The sequence below is a fragment of the Triticum dicoccoides genome, chromosome 4A (assembly GCF_002162155.2).
Source record: "Triticum dicoccoides isolate Atlit2015 ecotype Zavitan chromosome 4A, WEW_v2.0, whole genome shotgun sequence".
NCBI classification, from domain to species: domain Eukaryota; kingdom Viridiplantae; phylum Streptophyta; class Magnoliopsida; order Poales; family Poaceae; genus Triticum; species Triticum dicoccoides.
In genome coordinates this window covers 510,042,833-510,048,982 of record NC_041386.1, presented here as the reverse complement: position 1 = coordinate 510,048,982, position 6,150 = coordinate 510,042,833, and positions in this window count along the sequence as shown.

Here is a 6,150-nt window from a genome sequence, read left to right as displayed (position 1 = left end):
CTCTCTAGGTTTATATGTCTCTCACACAACCCCACGTAGGTGGTGTACGTATACAAGAAGAGAATAGGTGCACCGTGCACGTACTCATGCTTCGTGCCCAGCCACACCCGTGTAGGTACACGGTGGAGCTCATTTCTTTACGAAATGGCAGCCCACGTGCTAATTTGAACGCCTGTAGCGGTTGTTTACCTAGGGAGGTCATGTACCACGCGTGCACGAAACAAAGTTCGACTTGACGCGTTGCCGCGTTATTTTTAAATAAAGTTATAGCGCTCAATGGCACATACACAGAATATAAAATGATTTTTATGGAGAAAAAGGTAGTCCGCTCACTATATACAATGGAGCCTGCCTGCCTGGTTTGTCGCTCTTCAGAGTATCTCACACAAGGCTACGGTGGCCTCTCTCTCTCTCACCGTTGGTCACTGATCCGGCCGCATCCCGTCCGCCGGGGGAAAGGGAGTGCGGTGGCCTCTCTCTCTCTCACCGTTGGTCACTTATCCGGCCGCATCCCATCCGCCAGGGGAAAGGGGGGAAGTGCATCGTTTCTCCGTTCGACGGCGCCGAGGCGGCACATCCCGATCTGCGGTACACGCCGTTCTCCTTGACCAAGCTCCGGCGCGGCAGGGCCTACGCCACCTGCTCGCAGATTTCGCCCGCCGTCACTCACCTAGTTACATCCCGACGACCTCCAGGTATCTCCTCCGGCCTTGCTCCACTGCCCGTCTTCCCACGTCGCTGCATGTGGATCTTCCATAGTTCTTTGCCCAAAACATAGCTCGTCCGGCGTACTTTCCATATTGCATTCTCGTCCTCACACCATTTTAGACAAACACAACCATGTTGTTATCTTCCCTTAGGACAAGGAATATGCTTCTTTTTTGTCGTCGCATGTGTCATCAACTGTTATTGGCCAGTAATTGTTTCCTTTCTACCTCTTTTTTTGCAAACAGGGCTATCCATTTCACCTCATTGCTATTGCGACCTTTTGGTGAGCTACACAAATCACTTTTTTTAAGAGTGTTTTGTGCAGTTGTACTAAAATGTCACACGGACAACGTCTCTACATTTCAGTGCGACTGCACAAAGGGAGATTGGTTTTGCTCTATCCTCCTCATCCAACTCCGAGCCTAATCTTCTCCAACTAGTTAGTCTTAAGAGAGACTGCAAAGGTGATCGGCTTCTATTTGTGTGTTTATTGTTTCATCAGCAGTCCTCTATTATCGTAATCACACTTAATATCTTTGGAACAGGGACGCTCATCTCTATTTTAGTGGAACTACACAAAATGATCGGAATGTTGCATGCTCCAGACAGCTACTTTTTTACCCAACATGCCTTGTTGATTTAGATAGAGCTGGGGGGACGTTGCTGCCAATGAAAGCATGGATCAATTTTAATTTAACACCTTGTCACAACTCTGTCTTCAGTTGTGATGTAATTATTAGCTCTGATATGCTAATAATTGACATGCATTAGCAAGGAAGTTAGTTTTTTATTGTTTCCGAAAGAGCATCGATGGCAAGACACGCGAAACAAAAGCTAAAAGCTCACACCATTGTACAATTTCATGTCGCTGGAAAATTATTTGTATAGTACGTCAATTATGTAAACAAATGATGGAAGCTTGATAGCATTGCCAGAAGCCTCTTCATCATCCGGGTCCATGTGCCATGCACAAAATTATACTCCTTCATTCCTAAATATTTGTCTTTTTACAAATTTCAAATGAGCATATTTTAGAGTGTAGATTCACTCATTTTGCTTCGTATGTGTACTCCCTCTGTTCCTAAATATTCTATTCGTCTTTCTAGAGATTGCAACAAGTGACTACATACGGAGCAAAATGAGTGAATCTACACTCTAAAATATGTCTATATACATCCGCATGTGCCAGTCCATTTGAAATCTCTAAAAAGGCAAATATTTGAGTTGTCACTCGTTGAAATCTCTAGAAAGACAAATACTCCGGAGTATATTTAAGAACCGAGGGGGTAGTGCACAACCGCATGGGAGACTCAGCCCGGTCGTTTCGCCGCATTAATAGTGAGTAATGAGCAGTCAAATCATAAGCCCCACCTTTCCCATTGTAAGTTGCTCTGAAGAAGCAACAGTCAATACGCTCTTCTTTGAATCCGCTCATACTACTCCATCCGTCACTATTTATACAGCGCGCTTCAGAAAAAAGAAAAAAACTATGGGACCAAGGCGACTAGCAATCGGCCTGAAAAATAGCACTGGTAGTTATAGCACGGCATCTATTACTAGAGGGAACCCCGGGTACACACATGCATGCACTTACTCCACTCCGTAATAGTACAGTACATGGAGAGAAAATTGTGGACTTGATTGCGGTTACCATGCCATAATTAATTGAGCATTAAACCAAACGCGTCTAAAGTATCTCTGGTTGTGGAAATGCATTGAGAGAAATGCATCATAATGAAGCGCGCCCTGTAAACTGTGACGGAGGGAGGAGTAGTATGAAGGTGCAAAACCAAGTACGCGTATGGCCAGTCGGTCAACGCACCTCCTCTTGGCATATCACTGACATGTGGGACAGGAGTGTGAGCAAACCGATCTCAATTGACGGCAAAGAGCCAACCTGCCATTCCTTGAGAGAGACGAGGAGCGAGAACACACAGACGGGCTCGCACGAAGGCCAAGATATATTCGAGCATGGTTGGTTGATCAATATCATTCATTACATGTTGGGCTACCGTTTTCCGCCCTTCTCCGGAATAAACGTGTACTTTATCAGAGATAAAAAAAATAAGAGTACAGATGCTCCACCATGCGGTTCTAGTAGTAGTACTACTCGTACTATTGCGCTTGGCTCTTCGCCTCTTCGTGAAGTTGAACAATGATGGTACTCCGCATGTCGGGTACTACAGTGTATGCCCCTGAAAATCTGACACCGAATGGACTGATGCATGTGCACCGAGGGTAGGTTGCATTAGTCAAAAGGCATAAGTGAGCTTCACCTTGTCCTGCAAGCTTCTCCTCGTTCTGCGAGTTGACGGGACACACCAAAAAGTAGTGCTAGTCCATACTCCCTCCTTTTCGGTTAATATGGCTTAATCTTTTTTGCGGGTAAATGAGAGAGCTTTATTCATATATAAGCATTCTTAGGACGATCAGTCAAGACACTGGTCACTAGGAAGCGAGGTACCCAGCAAAAAAAGTAGGAAGCGAGGTGTTTCATCAAGCCAGCTCTTGGCCACATTCAAAGTGCAGCAAGCACGGTTCGCACGAAGATGCGCCGCAAGGTTTGCTGACCTTTTTACATGCTGAATAACAAAAAAAGAGGAAATATTACCGAGCGCTACTATTTGTAACAGGATATGAGCCAGAATTAAGCGAGAATTGTGGCGAGTGTTCCATGCAATCAACTTCCGTTATCACATGCGAGAACCCTCGAAGAGAACCAAATGTGTTGAAAATTGCTTTATCACATTTTAAAATTATAATAAGAGTGCAGATGCTCCTCCATCCGGTTCCTAGTACTAGTACTAGTATAGTACATACCTTTATAGACTATAGTAGTAGTACTAGTAAACTTTGCGCTTGGTTGTTCGCCTATTTGGGAAGTCGAACAATAACAGCACTAGTAGTATAGTGTATGCTTCTGGCAATCTGACACCGAATTAACTGTTGCAGGTCCACCGCCTGAGCGAGGGAGAGCTTACATTAGTCAAAAGTTTCTCCTTGTCCTGCGAGCCACCGCGCGCAAGCTTCTCCCGTCCTGCAACCTTCTCCTCGTTCAGCAAGTTGACGGGACACAGCAAAGTAATGCTAGTCCATACTGCCTCCTCTCCGGTTAATATGGCTTAATTTCAAACGAGATAAATACATTGTCTGTCACTATATATTTGTAAAATACGGTCAGTGGACTTCATAATACGCTCATTGCGCTTAATATATATATTTTCCGGTGTTTATACGGTCACAAGCTCACCCTGACTGAGTATGTGTGTGCATGCACGTGTAGGTTGAGCACTTGAGCGTGACCGTGTGTGTTCCGTCGTGTGCTCGGACATGCATGCATTAGGGCGTCGCACGCGTTTTTGCGTCCATGTGTACGTGTGACTGTTGCATATACGTAGGGGGAGTACGTGTAGGGGCCACTAAGGAGCAGTCAAATCACACAGTAAGTTAGTCGGAAGAAGCAACCATCATTTCACTCTTGAATGACACGTACGCAACATAAAGTGGTTGATATGGAGAGAAAAAGAAAACCACTATATATACACTAGCAGGAGCCTAAGCTACACGCCTGCTTGCTTAGGTTGCTCTCTTCACAAGCATAGAACGACGGGCCTGATCCCGCAACTGGGGGAAGGGAACAATGTTCTGCGTAGACGCGGTCGACATCGGCGAGGGAGAAAACCCACAGTCGGTGCGTCCCAATCGGGGGTCACCGCGGTATGGGCCGATCTGCGTCCCAACCGCCCTTCTAGAATAGCCCGACGTCCCAGGTAGTCCATCTTCCTTTTGGAGCCGGCTTGGTCCACTGTTGTAGCTCCATCTCCATGTCGATCTTTCTCTACTTCTACCAGCTTCTACTTGTGATGAGTTTATGTCCCATGAACTAGTGCCAGTACTATTATTCTACTCACACTTCTTCAATATCTTTGCCACAGGGATGCTCAGGTCAATTTTAGTGGAACTGCACAAAAGCATCGTATGATCTGAGGGTGCCAGCCGTCTTTCCTTCGACAGGTTCTACCTGGCTAGAAAATTAAATCATGCTTAGGGCTTAGGGTTTAAGTCATAGTGACCCCATCAATAGTTTTTCTTTCCTACACGCTCTCACAACTTTTTTCTTTAGTTCTGAAGTAAATATTGGCTATGGTCTGTAAATCATTGAGATGCATCAGCATGCGTGTTAGTTTTCCTTTGTATTTGATGGAATGTTGTAACGGGGCAACCTTGGAATAGGAATGAAAATGGAGTGGAAAGTTTTCGTTTTTCCGGAGAAAAAATGGAAACGGAGAGAAACCAACGTTTCATTTCGTTGGATCGCGTCATCGAGCAAAACCAACGTTTAAATCACGTCTGTCATGTTCGTGTCTCACCCTCCTCCACGGCTCGACCCCACACGGTCGCTCGGCATGCCACTCACCGCAAACCGAGTATACGATAACTTTCCCGCCTGCTTGTCGATGGATCGCGCCATTGAGTACTAGCACTATTGGAAGAGATTGACAAGTTGGGGGAGGACAGCTAGCTGTAGCACGGACTCCCAAGAACTTTTTACATGCATGTTGTAGCCGGCTATTGTGACATTTGAACGAGGAGCAGCCGCGTGCACCCGGAAGCGACGCGGGCGACGCTCTCTCAGCTGGCGCACTGCTTCAATGCCGGTGCCAGTGAGAGGTCGCGTCCGCTTTGGCCGTGCATTAATGCAGCACTGACCGTTTCGGGCGGGAAGCACGCGCGGGTGATGAAGAGGGTTCTGGTTGGTCAGGACCGGCCGTGGCAGCGGTCCGTACGTGCGCAAACAAGAGATGTTGTACGTTAATATTGTTGCTTATATAATTAACAACGTAAATTATGTGCTAGTTGGACAAATATGATTGGAGATGGAGATGGAAATGGAATTTTACGTAAACACGGATATGCATGTCTATGTCTATGTGTGTGTGCGCGACGACTCTCGCGACCTAGAAGCGGGGGCGTGTTTTTGATCGAGTTTTCTTTCTTGGTACGTTAGAAAATCATTTTGTCTAATTCACATCTAGATGTTATTTAAGGATATCACATCTAAGCTCCCATAAGTATATAATGTAGCAACAAGAAACAAAAAAACTAGGGAAAAAATAGACCACAAACAGAGTGGACATCAACTTAGATGTGACATAACTATGTCACATATAGATGTGTCCTAGACAGACCCTTAAAAAATTGTCTGCCAGTTTTCGTTTCTTTTTTCGGGAACACGCGTATTCTATTTAAAACCACTGCTATGGAGAGATTTTTTTACTCCATCATAGACTCTTGTTTGATAGAGTTTCTCACATCTCGCTCTCTCACCCTCTCCATATCAAAACAAGATGACAGTGTCCACTCTATGTCTCTCCTCACCGGTGGTCACAGATCCGGCCGAATCCCATCCGCCGCGGGAGGTGAGGAGGTGCAGTGTTAACG